Source organism: Pleurodeles waltl, chromosome 4_2, assembly GCF_031143425.1.
Source record: "Pleurodeles waltl isolate 20211129_DDA chromosome 4_2, aPleWal1.hap1.20221129, whole genome shotgun sequence".
NCBI classification, from domain to species: Eukaryota; Metazoa; Chordata; class Amphibia; order Caudata; family Salamandridae; genus Pleurodeles; species Pleurodeles waltl.
Genome location: NC_090443.1, coordinates 1,017,699,388 through 1,017,719,478, shown reverse-complemented (window position 1 = coordinate 1,017,719,478; position 20,091 = coordinate 1,017,699,388). Strand labels below are relative to the sequence as shown.

At 47.5% G+C, this 20,091-nt stretch overlaps 2 non-coding genes across 2 annotated transcripts; one reads left to right on the top strand and one right to left on the bottom strand.

Moving 5' to 3' along the window:
* Nucleotides 1-9,338: 9,338 nt before the first annotated feature.
* TRNAR-UCG (transfer RNA arginine (anticodon UCG)) lies at nt 9,339-9,411 on the bottom strand. The gene has a single exon. It is a non-coding gene; the product is annotated as a tRNA-Arg (tRNA).
* Nucleotides 9,412-10,227: 816 nt separating this feature from the next.
* TRNAE-UUC (transfer RNA glutamic acid (anticodon UUC)) lies at nt 10,228-10,299 on the top strand. Its single transcript has one exon. It is a non-coding gene; the product is annotated as a tRNA-Glu (tRNA).
* The last annotated feature ends 9,792 nt before the right edge of the window (nt 10,300-20,091 follow it).

Below are 20,091 nucleotides of genomic sequence, written 5' to 3'. Positions count from 1 at the left end.
TAGAAAAAGCACTTTCCCATCAACAGCTAGTAACTATTACTCACAAGGGGGCAGTTCTAACTGCCCCTCTATAAGCAAGATGGTCCTTGACTAGAGGCTCCATCTGTAACAAGCAATCTGGCAGGAATTTAAAAAACATTCTGTGACAGCCTCAAGGGATTCATTCACTGTTATAAATGGCCGTACGTTGGATGAAGTGCAGCTCAATTTGCTGTATATGTAAAGCGCCTGGATACCCCTTGGATGATTAGTCGCGCTTTGCAAGTCTATGTAACATAACATGTCTTCTTCCTCTGGACTGCACTCAGTATCCAGACCTTGTGAGAAAAGAAATGCAAGTAGGGCTGCAAGATAACAGGATGTATCTCATGTTGTTCTTATGTAGTGAGTATTAATTGAAAATAACCAAAAGAGATGCTCTGCTGTCTAGATGTTAGTGTTTAATCTTCATGCAGATTTTGCCTGCATGTTTTAACATAAAACACGTGCACTGCAGGTTCACACTGACATGCATTTCAATCCTTGTCTGGGGATTCTTCAAGGCTCTGGGCAAATAAGTCCACTGCCAACAGGAGACCTACAGTGAAAACTTCCAAACAATGGTCAACGGGCACACAGATGCAATCAATCAATCAATCAATCAATCAAAAGATTTATAGAGCACGCTACTCACCAGTAAGGGTCTCAAGGCGATGGGGGAGGTGGGGTAAGGAGGGGGGGAGGGAGGGAAGGCCGATTACTGTTCGAAAAGCCATGTCTTGAGGTGTTTTCTGAAGAGCAGGAGGTTCTGAGTCTTGCAGAGGTTGGTGGGGAGGGAATTCCAGGTTTTGGGGTCGAGGTAGGAGAAGGATCTGCCTCCGGTGGTGGCACGTTGGATGCGGGGACTGTGGCGAGTGCGAGGTCGGCGGAGTGGAGGTGGCGGGTGGGAGTGTGGAAGTTCACTCTTTCGTTGAGGTAGGTTGGTCCAGTGTTGTGGAGGGATTTGTGTGCGTGGATGAGGATTTTTAAGGTGATCCTCTTGTCGATCGGAAGCCAGTGAAGGGATCTGAGTTGTGAGGAGATGTGTTCATGGTGTGGGAGGTCCAGGATGAGGTGGGCAGCTGCGTTCTGGATCCTCTGGAGTTTTCGTTTGAGCTTGAGTGTGGTGCTGGCGCAGAGGGCGTTTCCGTAGTCTAGCCTGCTGCTGATGAGTGCATGGGTAACTGTCTTTCTGGTCTCTATGGGAATCCATTTGAAAGTTTTTCGCAGCATGCCGAGGGTGTTGAAACAGGAGGCGGTGACGGCGTTGATTTGCTGGGTCATAGAGAGGGAAGAGTCCAGGATGATGCTGAGGTTGCGTGCGTGGCTTGCGGACGTTGGTGGGGGTCCTAGGGCGGTGGGCCACCAGGAGTCGTCCCATATAGTTTTGTTGGGGCCGAAGATGATGATTTTGGTTTTGTTGGAGTTTAGCTTGAGGTGGTTTGCTGTCATCCATTTAGCGGTGTCAAGGAATCCAGCATGGAGGTTGGTTTTGGCGGTGATGGGGTTTCGGGTGAGGTAGATGACGAGCTGGGTGTCGTCTGCGTAGGATATGATGGTGATCCTGTGTGGTCGGAATATGTTGGCGAGCGGGCCATGTAAATGTTGAAAAGGGTGGGGTTGAGGGAGGACCCTTGGGGGACTCTGCAAATGATCTTGGTGGCTGTGGAGTGGAAGGGAGGGAGGCAGACTTTCTGTGTTCTTTCGGTGAGGAAGGAGACAAGCCATCCCAGGGCCTTGTGTCGAATACCTGCGGTGTGGAGGCGTGTGCGGAGTATTTGGTGGCAGACAGTATCGAAGGCAGCCGAAAGGTCCAGGAGGATGAGTGTGACAGTCTCGCCCTTGTCGACTCTGGTTCTGATGTCGTCAGTACATGCGATGAGGGCGGTCTCAGTGCTGTGGTTCTTGCAGAATCCAGACTGGGAGGCGTTGAGTGTGTTGCTTTCCTCTAGGAAGTGAGACAGGCGGGTGTTCACAAGTTTTTCAACGATCTTGGCGGGGAAAGGGAGAAGTGAAATTGGGCGGTAGTTGGTGAGGTCATCAGTGTCTGCTTTGGGCTTTTTCAGGAGTGCAGTGACTTCTGCCTGCTTCCAGGAGTCTGGGAAGGTGGTGGCATCAAAAGTGCTGTTGATTATGGCGCAATGCTCGGGTGCGATGGTTGGGCTGGCTTTGTTGAAAATACGGTGAGGGCATGGGTCCAAGGGGGAGCCATCTTTTTTCTGTTTCTTCATCATTGGTAGGGGTCCAGGTGAGTAGTAGGTTGGGGGGGTTAGTTGTTGCTGATCGTGTCGGTAGTGGGGGGGGCGAGTGCCTGTGGTGTGAAGCTGTTGTGTATGTCTAAGATTTTGAGGTGGAGGTGGTTGGAGAGGGAGTCGCACAGGTGTTGTGTTTGAGTGGGGTCGATGTTGCTGGCTTTGGGTTTGGAGAGCTCTTTGATGATGGTAAAGAGTTCCTTGCTGTTGTATGAGTTATTGTCTATGCGTTCCTTGTAGTATGCCCTTTTTGTGGTGCGAATGAGTTTGTGATGTTTGCGTATGGTGGTTTTGAGGGTGGAGAAGTTGGTGGTTGAGGGTTCCTGTCACCAAGCTTTCTCTCTTTTGCGACATTCACGCTTGGAGGATTGGAGTTCAGTGGTAAACCAGGGGGCGTTCTTGATGTTGGGGGTGGTGATGTTTCTTCTAAGAGGGGTGAGTGAGTCTGCGCAGGTTGTGAACCATTGTGTGAGGTTATGGGCAGCAATGTTGGGGTCATTGGTGTTGGGGGGTTCTGAGCGAGTTGGGCCTTCAGGTGTTCTGTGGGGATCTTGTCCCACATGCAGTAGGGTGTGGTGTGTTGGTGGTGGTGTATGGGGGGTTTGGAAAAGGAGAAGTGGACGCAGTGGTGGTCAGTCCAGTGGAGTTCAGTGGTGTGAGTGTAGGTTATGTGGTTGCTCGAGGTGAAGATTGCATCTATAGTGTGTCCTGCTGAGTGGGTGGGTGATGTGACCAGTTGTTTGAGTCCGAGGTTCGTGAGGTTGTCTAGAAGGGATGTGGAGTTGTGGTTGTGGGGGTTCTCCAGGTGAAAGTTAAAGTCACCAAGGAGGATGTAGTCTGTGGAACTGAGGGCGTGAGGGCTGATGGTGTCAGCGATGGCATCACAGAAGGGGGGGCCAGGACCTGGTGGTCTGTAGATGAGGGTTCCTCTGAGCGTGGTGTTGTCTTTATTTAAATTAGGAAGTGCATGTGTTCTCCGTTGTCGAGGGTGTCATGTGTGTTGGTGGTGACCTTAATGGTGTTTTTGTGTTTAATGGCGATGCCACCACCTGGTTTGTTTAAATGGTTTCTACGCTGGAATTTCTAGCCATCTGGGGTGGCAGTGGCTATGTCGGGCTCGGATGAGGGGTTCATCCAAGTTTCCGTGAGCAAGGCAATGTCTGGTGAGTGTGATGTGATAAGGTCCCAGAGTTCGATGGCATGCTTGTATATGGAGGGGGTGTTTAGGAGTATGCAGTTTAGGTAGTTGCAGGGCTGTTGTTGTTGTGGTGCGTGATGGTGTTGATGTGGGGGGTGTTAGTGGCGTTGTGGGGTGTGTTGATGTGGGGGGGGTTTGGTGTTGCTATGGGTTGTGGTGGTGGTGTGGAGTGTGTTATGGTTGTGGGGCTTGTTGGTGTTGGAGCAGGGTCTCATGGGGTGGGTGAGGACTGTGTGAGAATATTTGGTGTTGATGTTGTGGTATTTGTTGTGGGGAGCGTTGGGGTGGGGCGTGTGGGTGTTTCTGGTGTTTATGGGGGAGCAGGAGAACCAGCAAGCATAGCAGGTGAAAGGTCCCTGCGTGTGTTTGGGGTTGGCTTGGGTGCAGGCAGGAAGTAGTCCTGGGTTGAGGGATAGGAGTGTGGTTGTAGAGTAGTGTTGTCTGGGGGAGTATGGGTTGGGTGGACCAGGGGGAATGGCGCTGGGTGCAGTCCAGGCGCGGACGGGCGCAGACGGGCTTGCCTCTGGCGTGCCTCCATTAAGAGGGTGGGGTGGGAGGGTGGAGCAGCTGGGAGGCGAGAGGGAGGGCCAATGGGTGTGCAAGGGGGGGCGGGGCCGCAGGGGATGCAGTGGCAGGGAGAAAGTGACCGGCCGGAGCCAGTGCAACAAACGGGCGGTGAGAGCAGGCAGCAAAAAAGTACAGGAGGGGCAGGGGGGCAGAAATGCGCAGCGCAGAGAAATACAAAGGTCAGAGGAATCGATGGCTATGCAAAAAACGGCAGTAGAAACGGCATATACAAAATACCAAAACACACAAGAATTACTTACTCGACAATCAGGAGATGCTTACCACTAGGCACCAGGGATGAGGCGCAGGTGGGTGCCTGCGGGTGGAGGAGGGCCTCGAACAGCTGTCCAGGTGGCAGTCGGCAGGATAAGGGGCACGGGGGCAGGCTGGTGGAGCCAAGTGGACAATGTGAAATATTTCTGCAGTGTAAGGGAACAGGGAAATCACATTGGATAAAAATGCATTACATCCATTAACATGAGCCAACACAAGCCACACAAACAAGAGTCCAGACCACGGCTCATATGTATAAGCTCATGGCACAGGACAGTGCAGAAAGTCACTTTACTGCACTGCCCTGCGTCAAAGGGAAAGGGCAGGAATGCGTTGTATCATTGGCATAGAGCGCATTCCTGTCCTTTCCCTCTGTGCTGGCGCCTTTTTGGCTATTTAGGGCCCACGCAGGCATTGTGCAATGGTGTCTGTTGTAGGCATGATTGCTTTTGTGCAGGAAGGGGCACCTTCATGCACAAAAAGATTCCTGGGCGGCTTCTTAATAAGGATATTTCTCCTTGTTGCACCTCCCATGGGGAGGCATAAGTTTATGGCACATACCCAGTCTTACATGCTCTTGTAAATCTGGGGATCCGTCAAAATCCATGGGTGTTGCGTGGGAACACCCAGCGCAACGCTCATTGAACGCCTCCCTTGCACAGAGGAAGTCAACGCAGATACTTGTGCTGCCTTTCCTTAGTCCATCTCTATGTGGCCATGAAAAGCCACGCAGAGTCGCATTGTGCGGATATAAGTTCAAGGTTTGTGCTGCTGTTTTATGCCCCATCAGTGGCGCAAGGTCTCCTAAATATGCCCCCACGTTTGTTGATGATAGCATTTTCTATCATAAAGTTGGTAGGCCAGCCTCAAAAGAGTCCAAAATACAAGGTTTGGGTATGAGAACCACAGAGAGATGCTGTTTAAAATACAATGAAAGCACAGGTGCAAAAGAACCAACCTACTGCCCAGCATACTAACATTGAGATACAGTGTAAAAAAACAACTGGTGCACTCTTCACACATGGTGGTCAGTGACAGAGTAGAGCGGTGAATTACATACGTCATCTCTCAAGATACCTCACCCCCTAGGTTTTACTTCCACCGGCAGAGTAAGCGTTGAGGCGAGGTACGAGGGAGTGGTCAGATCTTGTATGTGGTGCTGGGGGTCTTGGAAGTGCTTCAGGCTTCCTGAGGCAGTAAGTTTAACTAGGAGCATGGTCGAGTGTCCCCTTGCCAACAAAGAACTGGCCGCAGAGTTCTAACTCGGATTGTGGTAGACTGGTGAGCAACAAATGAAATATACTGGGAATCTCTGACTTGTACCAGTGTGCAATGGCTCTAGTGATGATATCATTCTCAATATTTCATAATCTGATCAATTTATATGCCACTTAACTTTTTCATTTTGTATACAACTAATTGTGCAGTTTTGAAATGATAATGAGTTTAAGAATAGGGCCTGACCCTTTATTAAATAATAGTTCACCAAGCTACACCCAAAAGCAAGTTCATAGGTCACGTTTATGCAGTTTCCTAGACTGGGAGTGTGAATCTGGAAAATATGTTTTTTATTAACAGTATTGGAGTCTTCTCTGAAGGTATAAAAGCATCTACTAAGTATAAAAAATCAAAAAGGCTCCATTTGGAACAATAGAAACCTAACACATAAAGGCCGGGCTATGTACTGGCAAGAATGGATGGATAAGGGAATAATGACGGTCTTGAAATTATTGTATAATGATAGTTTAATCTTCTTTTCTCACATATGCGCTAAATTCAATTGACCCAGTTCGCAATCCAACAATTTTCAACTACTACATCATAAAATAAATTTCATATTTCAAATTTTTCTAACAAACAAATCGGAACTCGGTAACAACAAAGATAATTCAATAGGTCACACGATGCAGAGCAAAGCATCTATCACAAGTGCATGGATAGGTTATTCTAATTTTATTAGAACTCAAACCAAAGTTGAAATATTGTGGGAATCTGACTTAGACTGGATTTGGTCTCCTGATTTCTGGGGCAGGTTTGGCTGAAGTTACATTCCACGTTCAGCTTCTTTAATGCAAACTTTAGTTTTCTTCTATAGCAGTTTGTATTACACACCTGATAAGATATCTACATTTGTACTTGTGGGTCGACGGAGGTGTTTGTGTTGTAATTGTTTAGATGGTTCTTATAGGTACATGTTTTTTTATTGTCGTAAAGTAATATATTTCCTGGAAATCTATATGGTTCAAAATTGATGAAATTATTAAAACACCCTCAACCTTATCACCATAAAATAATTATTTGGGAGGACTACATGATGAATGGACTCGTGATCAACTTGTGGGCAAATTGGTTGCCTTGCTGATTACTTTTGCTACACATGGGGATTGCATCTAACTTCAAAACGACGGATAATACTTCACTTCAACAATGGTGGAATGCAGTGCGTTGCAGTGAGGTATTTCAGTAGAGTGGTGCACTGAGGGAGACAGACAACAGTGCTCTATACAGAGCTGCAGTGAGGTTTTTCAGTAGAGCATTGCACTGAGGGAGGCAGACCGCAGTGCTTTGTGCAGTGCCGCAGTGAGGTATTGCAGTAGAGCATTGCACTGAGGGAGGCAGACCGCAGTGCTTTGTGCAGTGCTGCAGTGAGGTATTGCAGTAGAGCGTTGTACTGAGGGAGGCAGACCGCAGTGCTTTGTGCAGTGCCGCAGTGAGGTATTGCAGTAGAGCGTTGTACTGAGGGAGGCAGACCGCAGTGCTTTGTGCAGTGCCGCAGTGAGGTATTGCAGTAGAGCGTTGTACTGAGGGAGGCAGACCGCAGTGCTTTGTGCAGTGCCGCAGTGAGGTATTGCAGTAGAGCGTTGTACTGAGGGAGGCAGACCGCAGTGCTTTGTGCAGTGCCGCAGTGAGGTATTGCAGTAGAGCTTTGTACTGAGGGAGGCAGACCGCAGTGCTTTGTGCAGTGCCGCAGTGAGGTATTGCAGTAGAGCGTTGTACTGAGGGAGGCAGACAGCAGTGCTTTGTGCAGTGCCGCAATGAGGTATTGCAGTAGAGCGTTGTACTGAGGGAGGCAGACAGCAGTGCTTTGTGCAGTGCTGCAGTGAGGTATTGCAGTAGAGCGTTGTACTGAGGGAGGCAGACAGCAGTGCTTTGTGTAGTGTTGCAGTGAGGTATTTCATTAGAGAGTTGCACTGAGGGAGGCAGACAGCAGTGCTTTGTGCAGTGCTGCAGTGAGGTACTTCAGTAGAACGTTGTACTGAGGGAGGCAGACAGCAGTGCTCTATGCAGTGCTGCAGTGAGGTACTTCATTAGAGAGTTGCACTGAGGGAGGCAGACAGCAGTGCTCTATGCAATGCTGCAGTGAGGTACTTCAGTAGAACGTTGCACTGAGGGAAGCAGACAGCAGGGCTCTATGCAGTGCTGCAGTGAGTTACTTCAATAGAGCTGCAGTGAGGTATTTAAGTGAAGCATTACACTGAGGGGGGCAGACAGCAGTGCTATATGCAGTGCTGCAGTATTGTCCATGGCGTGCGACAGTTACAGGGCTTCACTCAATTAATGCAGCAGGCAGAATGGCAACAAGGCCAAGGTGTTTAAGGGACCCACATCAGCGGTCAAAGAGCATTAAAAAAAGTATGGGAATTGTGGTGATACATGCAATGGCGGAGGGATCAATGTTTGGGGGCGGGGTCCAGGGTGTGGCTAAAAAAAACAAAATATTCTCTTTTAGATAGCTACATAAATTGTAACTCACAGATTAAATTAAATAAAAAGAAAGTTAGGTTAATCAGTGGTATCTGCATCATTGTGTGTTATGAAACCTCTGTTAGTTAATGCACTGAGAGGTCTGTGTGTAACCAGGAAGCACAAAGATAAGAATGAGATATTGGTTGGTGCAATGAGAACTGTGGCGTATTGTTGTTAGTGCTACGAGGGCCCAGCCTGAGGCAGAAAGCACTGAGAACGTGTGTCATGCTGTTAAACTTGCATTACACACAGTATAAGGCAGACAGCTACCAAATGTGCAAAAAGGTTTCAGATAAAGCAATGCTTCCAAAATATACGTTTTAATAATACCCAGACTGTAGGTAATGATTTATGTTTATTTTACAGCCCTGACAACCACACACTGCAGCTCAGCTGGTAACTCCCTTGCACTATCAGGCAAAAAGAATGTGATTCAATCAGTTCACCCAGTACCTGCTCCCAAGCCCCCTTTACGTTTGCAGATTATCCAGCTGTGCACATCTGCATTTCTTTAGGGGAGGAGGCACTCTGGCAAGAAGGCTTGTTTGTTGTTAAGCTGCCTGCCCCTCCCTCGGTCTCACAGCACAGGAGACTCCCTGAATGAAACTTAAACGGAAGCATTTTCACGTTCGGAGTTTACGGTCCTGGACCTGTTGCCTTTTAATAAGTAGGGGGAGGGTTTTTCTTTAGTTAAAAAAGTTGGGGCTCATCGCGCCCCTCCGATCCCGCCCACTCGACCCATTGCACCCAAATGATGTTTTTCATTTACTATCCAAACATCACCTTGGGGTCCCCTATTCCCATCACACCGTCACACTTCACTGTGCATCTCCAGAGTGAGTATCACCATCACTGCAGTACATCACTGACGTCACACTGTGTTGAACCTAAAACCTATAAAGGTAATGCCTAAGCTAAGCTCAGTAGCTTTGTTCGGGCGTCCCTCCCTCTCCATGTTTGTTATTGATTGATAAATGAATCCTCCCATCTCTGATTTTGTCCTTCACAGTTTCTTTCCCGTGTCCTTTCTCGAGGCCGAGGAGCAGCCTTTGCTGTGAATGTGTCGTCATTGATGCCGCGTCGGTCACTAAACTCCGCCGCCAGCATCAGCATCACAGGGAGCAAAGCGGAGCAGGTGGGGTCCCTCGGATCTTCAGTATTTTATGCTTCAGATTAAAATTATCACTAGTGATCTGTGTAAATGCTTTACAATAGAATGTGCGGCCTGTTCGTGTATTTAACTAAAAATACGTTTTGTGCAGGTGAAATTAGACATGCACAGCCGACCACGAAGGGACTCGAACCCTCAATCTTCTGATTCGAAGTCAGACGCCTTATCCATTAGGCCACGCGGTCACATACCGTATAGCATCACTGTGAAGTGAAACGGGAGCGGCTGCTGGAGTGAGGGAGAAGGTAGGACGCTGTGCAGTTGACGGAGAAGGTAGGTTCACAGAGAAGGTAGGATGCTGTGCCGAGCCCAGGGAGAAGGGTAAAGGTAGGATGCTGTGCAGAACGGAGTGATAAGGGAAAAGGTAGGATGCTGTGCAGAATCCACGGAAAAGGTAAGATGCTGTGCAGAACCCACGAACCAGGGAGGAGGTAGGATGCTGCGCAGGGACCAGGACACGGTATGATGTTGTGCAATGCCTCGGACCAGGGAGAAGGTAGGATGCTGGGCAAAGCCCAGGGATAAGAGAGAATGTAGAATACTGAGAAGGGCAGGACCCATACATTGCCCTTGGAGAGAAGAACAGAGGAGAGGCTCGGCCTGATGTGTGTTGTACTGAGAGTGGGAACTGCATCCCCAGTGGTGTCATATAACACGTCTATTGTATATAAAATGAGGAGCAGTGTCGCGGCATGCCCCCCCACCGCCCCCCAGCCGTTCCTCTTTCCGAGTCCTTCCGCATTGGCAGGCCTTAAGGCAGAGCCATAAAATTCTACTTTTTACTATGGGGCACTCAGAAGTCTTTCCTAAGAAATCTTTCTTAAGAAATCCTACCACATTTTAATTCTTCATGTTTTACTCCTGTAAGGAGCCACCTTTGTTAATGTGTTTGTATTTTACTGCTGTGTGTCGGGGCTGGTAAATGCACTGCACTCATGAACAGCCCTTGGCGGACAGTAGCTCTTACTATAGGAGAGTGAGCCTTAGGGTGCCATATCGCCTCCCATATGGTCTAGCGGTTAGGATTCCTGGTTTTCACCCAGGCGGCCCGGGTTCGACTCCCGGTATGGGAAGTTGCACTTTAGTGTCACATTCCTGCATTTGTCCTCTGTTGGCTTGCACTAACCCGTTTTTACAAACAAGTCCATTAATCCCCCCTTCCCCCCCCCACAACCACCCACCCCTCTTGCTTGGGTCTGTGCCTTGAAGTACTCGGCAGAAGCGCTATGAAAAGACGCAGCGAGTCTTTAATGCACGGAGGGGAGTATTTTGAAGGATTTCCAAAGCTCCTGCCTATTGTACACATTTTACACCCGCTCTGTGTCACCTGGAGCAGGAAGTCGCCCTTCCACAGAGGTGTCACCCCAAGAAGGCTCCCGCTTCAGTTCCTCCCATAGCGCTGCACACCCGCAGTTCATGGGCTTTTTCCCACTTTTGGTTCACGGGAGTTTAACACACGGGTTTTTAGCTGTTACAGGGGGGGGGAGTCGGAGGGGTACCACGTGCACATACGTTTTTTAATTCAAGTAAAACAGTGACCCCAATCTTTGAGAAAAGACAACAGCCCCGGGACGGTTAACCCTGAGAGTTGAAATGCTTGGGCTGGAGTAAAGGCAGGGGGCCTCCCCATGAAGTCAGTTCACCAAAATGTCACGGAAGGCGGAAGTGACATCACACACATGCTTACACATACACACATTCACACTTACACCCTCTCTCTCTCCCACACAAACCCACACTCAAGCACACACACAAAATGCATTTAAAACAATTTTTACTTGCCTCGGCTGCCAGGGGGAGCCGTAGTCCACTAATTGCATTGTTATTACACTAATAGAGAATAATTGAATATTATTTAATATTTATTAGTATAATAAAAAAATGAGAGAAAACACGAGAAAGGAGCCTCAAAGATGTTCATATGGGCGCACTACCATTGGGCTCCTGACACTGATTTTGCCATCTCTGAGGCCAGGGATCCCAAAGACAGTGCCCAGTGGCCCAAGTGACAAGCCAGGGGTCACAGCTGTGACCCCTGGTGACCTTTAAATGACATCCATGCATCTCCTGGTCTGTGAAACCGAGGGAGGGGCAGACAGCTAAACAAGCCTTCTTGCCTGGGTGCCTGCATCCTCAAAGAAATGTAAGTGCGCACAACTGGTCAGTCTTCAAATGTAAAGAGTGCTTGGAAGCTGGTATTGGCTTTAATTGACTGAATCACTTGAAGCTTTCTGATGACACACATTCATTCTTTTTGAGTGGTATTGCCAGGAAGTTACCTGCTGAAATGTGAAGTGTGCACTTTTAAAAGATGGTTATAATACAATTCACTACTTACTGTGTCTGGATATTACCAAAATCTATAATTTGGAAGCAAGTTATCTAAAAACCTTTTGCGCATTTTGTGGCAGCCTTATGCTGTATGTAATGCAAGAGTCAAATAATTACATATTCACAGTGATTTCTATCACAGACTGGGACCGCGTAGCACTAAACATACACATCACTATCCTTCACTGCACCAGCCACAATTGTTGGAGTGATTAATTCACATTTTGTTTTTCATTTAAGCTGTGTGCTATTTTATATATAGTTACTTGAAGGTGAAAGACCAAAAAAAGTTTGAGAATATTTTGGGGCATATTTATACTTGGTTTGTGACGTTTTAGCGTCATTTTCTTTTCACGCTAAAACAACGCAAACTTAACTCCATATTTATATTTTGACATTAGACCCTTCTTGCTCCAAAATATAGGAGTTAGCGCCATATTGAGGATGTGGCAAACTGCCTTGCGCTAATTAGATACAAGGTAGGCGTATCCGTCCACAACATGACGCTAACCCCCTACTGCCATATTTATACTCCAGCGCATAAACGATATGCACGGAGTAGGGGACCCAAATAATGGTGCTAAGCCACTAAGTTCCTGGTGGAGGATTTGTTTGTGTACCCTGGAGTAGAAGTGACATTGCATCTTTCACAAATGATTTTCCAAATATGAGAGAGAAACCTGTGTAATGGTACAGGCAGGTTGAGAAATTTGTGAAAATTACAAAAGTGTTGTGGGAAGATTTGAATACATTGACATTGTTCTTTAAAGTGATTTGCAGGTTGAGTAAAAATTGGCTGTCGATTGGCCTGAGAAGGAACCCATGCGACATCAGTTGACAAAGGGTCCGTCTCTGATTGTGATGACAAAGTATCATAAAGTGATTGCGTTTTTAAAGGTAAAGGTGTCCCTAAAAGATATTAATTCGCTGAAAATTGACAAATGGTTTCAGTTCACAAGAGTTAGATGATTGGCTTAGAGCTTTAGAATCACGACATGAAGCAGGATTTAGATGAAGAATATTTCAAGTCCCAGATTGAAGTTCGAGTTGAATGAGATGATATGAGGAACACCTGGCTTAGCCCAGTTAGGCACTTATAGGGCGGATGAATTACGTTTCATATACAAAGAGATTACAATACATGCAGGACAGGTTCACAAGAAGTTAGCTGATTTTGTTCAAACATATGAAATTGATTTGGACAAGTCTAAAGCATTGCAAGGAAATTACTGCTTGAGTATCACAGATCGACGTATTGCAAACATGAAAGATCCAGGAATTAAATTATAGATTAGGGAACTACTTAGTTGTGTTCAGACATGGCGATAAAAAGCAGATGGGAAGGTCCATAGACAGAGAAGAAGGATCAAAAGAAAGTGAGGATTGAAATGCCTCCAGCTACAGCAGAGGAGAATGAGGAAGATGTGCACATGCTTCCCATGAGAGAAGTTCCTGGTGGAGGATTTGTTTGTGTACCCTGGAGTAGAAGTGACATTGCGTCTTTCACAAATGATTTTCCAAATATGAGAGAGAAACCTGTGTAATGGTACAGGCAGGTTGAGAAATTTGTGAAAATTACAAAAGTGTTGTGGGAAGATTTGAATACATTGACATTGTTCTTTAAAGTGATTTGCAGGTTGAGTAAAAATTGGCTGTCGATTGGTGTAAGGAAATGCCTCCTTGGCATGGTTGCCCCCTGACTTTTTGCCTTTGCTGATGCTATGTTTACAATTGAAAGTGTGCTGAGGCCTGCTAACCAGGCCCCAGCACCAGTGTTCTTTCCCTAACCTGTACTTTTGTATCCACAATTGGCAGACCCTGGCATCCAGATAAGTCCCTTGTAACTGGTACTTCTAGTACCAAGGGCCCTGATGCCAAGGAAGGTCTCTAAGGGCTGCAGCATGTCTTATGCCACCCTGGAGACCTCTCACTCAGCACAGACACACTGCTTGCCAGCTTGTGTGTGCTAGTGAGGACAAAACGAGTAAGTCGACATGGCACTCCCCTCAGGGTGCCATGCCAGCCTCTCACTGCCTATGCAGTATAGGTAAGACACCCCTCTAGCAGGCCTTACAGCCCTAAGGCAGGGTGCACTATACCATAGGTGAGGGTACCAGTGCATGAGCATGGTACCCCTACAGTGTCTAAACAAAACCTTAGACATTGTAAGTGCAGGGTAGCCATAAGAGTATATGGTCTGGGAGTCTGTCAAACACGAACTCCACAGCACCATAATGGCTACACTGAAAACTGGGAAGTTTGGTATCAAACTTCTCAGCACAATAAATGCACACTGATGCCAGTGTACATTTTATTGCAAAATACACCCCAGAGGGCACCTTAGAGGTGCCCCCTGAAACTTAACCGACTGTCTGTGTAGGCTGACTAGTTCCAGCAGCCTGCCACACCAGAGACATGTTGCTGGCCCCATGGGGAGAGTGCCTTTGTCACTCTGAGGCCAGTAACAAAGCCTGCACTGGGTGGAGATGCTAACACCTCCCCCAGGCAGGAGCTGTGACACCTGGCGGTGAGCCTCAAAGGCTCACCCCTTTGTCACAGCCCAGCAGGGCACTCCAGCTTAGTGGAGTTGCCCGCCCCCTCCGGCCACGGCCCCCACTTTTGGCGGCAAGGCTGGAGGGAACAAAGAAAGCAACAAGGAGGAGTCACTGGCCAGTCAGGACAGCCCCTAAGGTGTCCTGAGCTGAAGTGACTCTAACTTTTAGAAATCCTCCATCTTGCAGATGGAGGATTCCCCCAATAGGGTTAGGATTGTGACCCCCTCCCCTTGGGAGGAGGCACAAAGAGGGTGTACCCACCCTCAGGGCTAGTAGCCATTGGCTACTAACCCCCCAGACCTAAACACGCCCTTAAATTTAGTATTTAAGGGCTACCCTGAACCCTAGAAAATTAGATTCCTGCAACTACAAGAAGAAGGACTGCCTAGCTGAAAACCCCTGCAGAGGAAGACCAGAAGACGACAACTGCCTTGGCTCCAGAAACTCACCGGCCTGTCTCCTGCCTTCCAAAGATCCTGCTCCAGCGACGCCTTCCAAAGGGACCAGCGACCTCGACATCCTCTGAGGACTGCCCCTGCTTCGAAAAGACAAGAAACTCCCGAGGACAGCGGACCTGCTCCAAGAAAGGCTGCAACTTTGTTTCCAGCAGCCTTGAAAGAACCCTGCAAGCTCCCCGCAAGAAGCGTGAGACTTGCAACACTGCACCCGGCGACCCCGACTCGGCTGGTGGAGATCCAACACCTCAGGAGGGACCCCAGGACTACTCTGATACTGTGAGTACAAAAACCTGTCCCCCCTGAGCCCCCACAGCGCCGCCTGCAGAGGGAATCCCGAGGCTTCCCCTGACCGCGACTCCTTGAATCCAAAACCCGACGCCTGGGAGAGACCCTGCACCCGCAGCCCCCAGGACCTGAAGGACCGGACTTTCACTGGAGAAGTGACCCCCAGGAGTCCCTCTCCCTTGCCCAAGTGGAGGTTTCCCCGAGGAACCCCCCCCTTGCCTGCCTGCAGCACTGAAGAGATCCCTAGATCTCTCATAGACTAACATTGCGAACCCGACGCTTGTTTCTACACTGCACCCGGCCGCCCCCGCGCTGCTGAGGGTGAAATTCCTGTGTGGGCTTGTGTCCCCCCCGGTGCCCTACAAAACCCCCCTGGTCTACCCTCCGAAGACGCGGGTACTTACCTGCTGGCAGACTGGAACCGGGGCACCCCCTTCTCCATTGAAGCCTATGTGTTTTGGGCACCACTTTGAACTCTGCACCTGACCGGCCCTGAGCTGCTGGTGTGGTAACTTTGGGGTTGCTCTGAACCCCCAACGGTGGGCTACTTTGGACCAAGAACTAAGCCCTGTAAGTGTCCTACTTACCTGGTTAACCTAACAAATACTTACCTCCCCTAGGAACTGTGAAAATTGCACTGTGTCCACTTTTAAAACAGCTATTTGTCAATAACTTGAAAAGTATACATGCAATTTTTATGATTTAAAGTTCCTAAAGTACTTACCTGCAATACCTTTCGAATGAGATATTACATGTAGAATTTGAACCTGTGGTTCTTAAAATAAACTAAGAAAAGATATTTTTCTATACAAAACCTATTGGCTGGATTTGTCTCTGAGTGTGTGTACCTCATTTATTGTCTATGTGTATGTACAACAAATGCTTAACACTACTCCTTGGATAAGCCTACTGCTCGACCACACTACCACAAAATAGAGCATTAGTATTATCTATTTTTACCACTATTTTACCTCTAAGGGGAACCCTTGGACTCTGTGCATGCTATTCCTTACTTTGAAATAGCACATACAGAGCCAACTTCCTACAATTGGCCTGAGAAGGAACCCATGCGACATCAGTTGACAAAGGGTCCGTCTCTGATTGTGATGACAAAGTATCATAAAGTGATTGCGTTTTTAAAGGTAAAGGTGTCCCTAAAAGATATTAATTCGCTGAAAATTGACAAATGGCCCAATATACCAAGGAGTCGATAAGTGCCTGTTATGAGAGATTGTTACAGGCTTTCAAACATTTCAGTAGTACAGAGACCACTGAGGCAAAGGATATGGGGCATTTTGTGTTTAGATTTGCGCAGGGTTTGAAGCCTTTGAAGTCAGAAATAAACAGCGTGATCCAGCAGCATTTGATTGGTTGGCAGAACAAACCAATTGATCAGATCCTGCAGTATGCAAAATACTGCTGCGATGAATTGCAATTGAAGCAGAAAAGGTTAAAGAAAAGCTGATGACTGGGGTGAATGGATGTGAATGTTTGATGTTCCGACTGTGGGTAAACTGATGACGTGACTGGGACGAATGTATGATTTGTTCTGCATTCCATCCATCATCTATTCTTGTTTTTGTTGCCATAAGTGGGAAGGGTGAACTCAGACGTGGTTCCTGTGCTCACTGTGCCACTGGATTCAAGCTAGCTTGGCTGATGACGGGGTGATACCCCAAAACCCATCCCAGGATGCTTGTGTCCGGTCCAGGGAGGACCCGGCCTGGTGGTTCAGGCTGGCCTGTTCCAATGGAGAGCAGGATCATGACTGATTTGCATGTGGCTGGGTCCAAACTGGGGTGGTGTGGTGAGGAATAAAGCGATGATTAAACCCAGGGTCAATGTTTACATTGTTCACATTTCATCCATCATCTGTTCCTTTTGCTTTGGTCACTTTAAGTGGGAGGGGTATGCCCAGACATGGGTCCCATGCTCACTGTGCCACTGGATCCAAGCTAGCCTGGCTGATGAGGGTTGATAATCCAAAACTGATCCAAGAATGCTTGTTTGCAGTCCAGGGAGGCCCTGACCTGCCAGTTCAGGCTGGACTGTTCCCATGGGGAGAGGAGTAAAGACTGATTTGCAAATGACTGGGTCAAAACTGGAATGGTGTAGTGAGCAAGTGATGAATTCAACCCAGATATGTGACTGGGGATGGATGTTTGGTTTGTTCCATATTCTGGCCATCATCTGTTCTTTTTGTTTTTGTAGCCATAAGTGGAAAAGGCATGACCGGACATGTGTCCCATGCTCACTGTGCCACTGGACTCAAGCTAGCCTGGCTGATGAGGGTGATGTCACAAAACTGGTTCCAGGATGCTGGTTTCCAGTCTGGGGATGTTCTGGCCTGGCATTTTCGGGCTGGACTGTTCCACTGGGGAGCAGGGTCAAGTCTGATTTGCATATGGCTGGGTCTAAACTGGAGTTGTGTGGTGAGCAAAAAAGCTGATGGATTAAACCCAGATCTGTGACTGGGGATGGGTGTTTGATTTGTTCAGCATTCCATCCATCATCTGTTCTTTCCACTTTCTAAAAATGAAATTTCCCAAATAGAAATTTAAATTCCAAGTACTCCAGTAAGCAGGATTTTGCACTACCATTGCATACACACTTAACATGCCCACACTACTCCTTTTGGATCAGAAATTACCACGTAAAATATATAAAGGGATTTCAAATGCTAACCGATGAGATGAGCAGCCCTCACAGTAATGAAAAATGAAATAGGCCGTTTGTCACTACTAGGACTTGCAAAACATAAAAGTACATGTTATACCTTTCACATTCATAGCACCCTGCCCATAGGGCTACCTAGGGCCTACTTTAGGTGTGACTTACATGCAGTAGAAAGGGGAGTTTAGGCCTTGGCGAGTAGTTGAAATGCCAAGTCAATGTGGCAGTGAACTGTGAACGCAGGCCCTGCAGTAGCAGGCCCAACACAAGTTTGAAAGGATACTTCTGTGGGTGGTGCAATCAGCACCGCAGGTCCACTAGTGCCATTTATTTTACAGGCCCTGGGTATGTGGTATTCCACTTTACAAGGAACTTACGAGTAAATTGGATATGCCAAACTGGTGTAAGCCAATCATCCCATGTTTTAGGGAAGAGAGCACATGCAGTTTAGCACTGATTAGCAGTGGTACAGTGCCTGGAGAAAAACAGGAGGAAGGCAAAAAGTTTGGGAATAATCCTACAGAAAGGGCCATTTCCAACACTTACTATGCAAGCCCAAGTGTTCTATCTGTTTTTCTCTCCAAAAGGCGTAGAGATTCAGAATCATGAAGAAGAGTTGGTTTTCACAATGATGAGTCAAACTCCGAATATCACATTTTATCCTATGTTAACTTGTGAAGAAGTATCCACAGATTGGAAAGACTCAGTGTAATCTGAAGTATGGGATTTTTCTGGAAACGATATAGGTCCATCAAAGGTGTTCAGCCTATACGGATAAAAGTGAAACACAATGCTGTATCCAAGAACGCCCCACCCCAGTACTATTTGACTTCTGAAAATATTGCAGCAATTATCCCTGTGATTGATTTAAATGATTGAGCAAGGGATATTAAAAAAGATAAATGGGAGTCCATGTAACTCTCCAATTATGTTACTGGGGAAGCCCAGTGGAAAGTACAGCATTGACCCTAGAAAGATTAATGCAATTGTGATTCCTTGTTGTCCTGTGATACTGAATCCAGCACTGATTTTGTTTTAGATTCCATGGGAAGCCAAGTAGTTGTCTGTGATTGACCTGTGTCAAGCATTTTCCTCCTTACCGTTGCAGAGGAGATCAGTTTCTTTTAAAGATTTGGTTTAGCAGTTGTGTTTCGGCATGGTGCCAAGTCCCACAAGGGTATACAGAGAGTCAGTCCACCTTCAACCAGATTCTGAAGAAGAATTTGGAGTCCTTAGAGATGCTCTTCCATGCAGCCTTGTTACAATATATTGGTGACCCACTGGAGGCGTCATATACTCAAGAAGCTTGCAAGTATGACACATTTGCCTTGTTCAACCACTTAGCAGAGAATAGACACAAAGTATCCCTGACCATTTTGCAGTACTTTATGAAAGAAGTCTCATACCTTGGATCACATTGAGAATGCTGCAAGAAAGGTGTCAAAAGAGAATCTCAGCAATACTGAAAATGAATTCCCCCAAAACTCAGACAGAAGTGAAGAAGTTCTTAGGAATTGTTGTCTCCTGTCGTTTGTGGACTCCAAACTTTTCCTTTTGGCCGAGCCTTTACAGAGGCTGACGCATAAGGATGTGTCTGATCTGGCACCATCGATGACAACTGCATGTATGCCTTCATAGAACTGAGAGGAAATTTCTGTCATACCTCTGCTCTTGATTACAACAAATGTTTTACTTTGTATTGCTGTGAGAGGAAGAGATGTGCTCTCTCGGTGCTGGCTCAATTACACAGAAACACACAGACCTATTGCTTATTTTTCTGCCACACTTGACCCAGTGGCTTTGGCATTTCCTGCCTGTCTCAAGTCAGTTGCCATTCCAGCTGTCAGCAGAGACCCATATGAAAGTATTGTTATGAGTCATCCCCTGTATGTTTTTCTACCCCCTTCGGTTGAAATTTTGTTAACCCGCACAAAGACATAGGCCCTCATAATGACAGTGGCGGTAAAAAACGGCTACCGCCACGGCAATGGCCACCAAAACACCGTCGCCGTGGCTACCAACCGACCGCCATATTATGACCGTAGCCGGAATTCCGCCAGAAGGCTGGCGGAATTCTGGCTACGGTCATGGCGGCGGACGGCGGTAAGGTGGGACTGCTGCCAGCAGCAGATCCATGCCAGTAGATTGCCGCAGACCATATCATGACCCATAATACGGCTTGGCGATGTTCTGCTGGCAGATGCTGATGCTGGCAGCAGCGCCACGTCCTGTCTCCTGCTGGAGGACCCCCTGCAAGCAGGTAAGTTGGGGGCTCTGACAGGGGAGGGGGCGGGGGTGTTGTGTGTGTGTGGGGGGCGGGTGTGTGGCGTGTTGAATGCTTGTGTGCATGAATGGGTGTGAGTGTGCATGTATGTTGTGTAGTCTGAATGCATGTGTGCTTGTATTTATGTCAGTGTGTGTGGATGTGTGTGTGAATGGATGTATGCATGTGTGGATGAATATGGGTATGAGTGTGTGTATGCGTGTGATTGTTGGTGCGTGAATGTGCATGTATGTCGTGGGGGGGTTGGGAGGGAGAGACAGGGGAAGGGAGGCTCTGGGG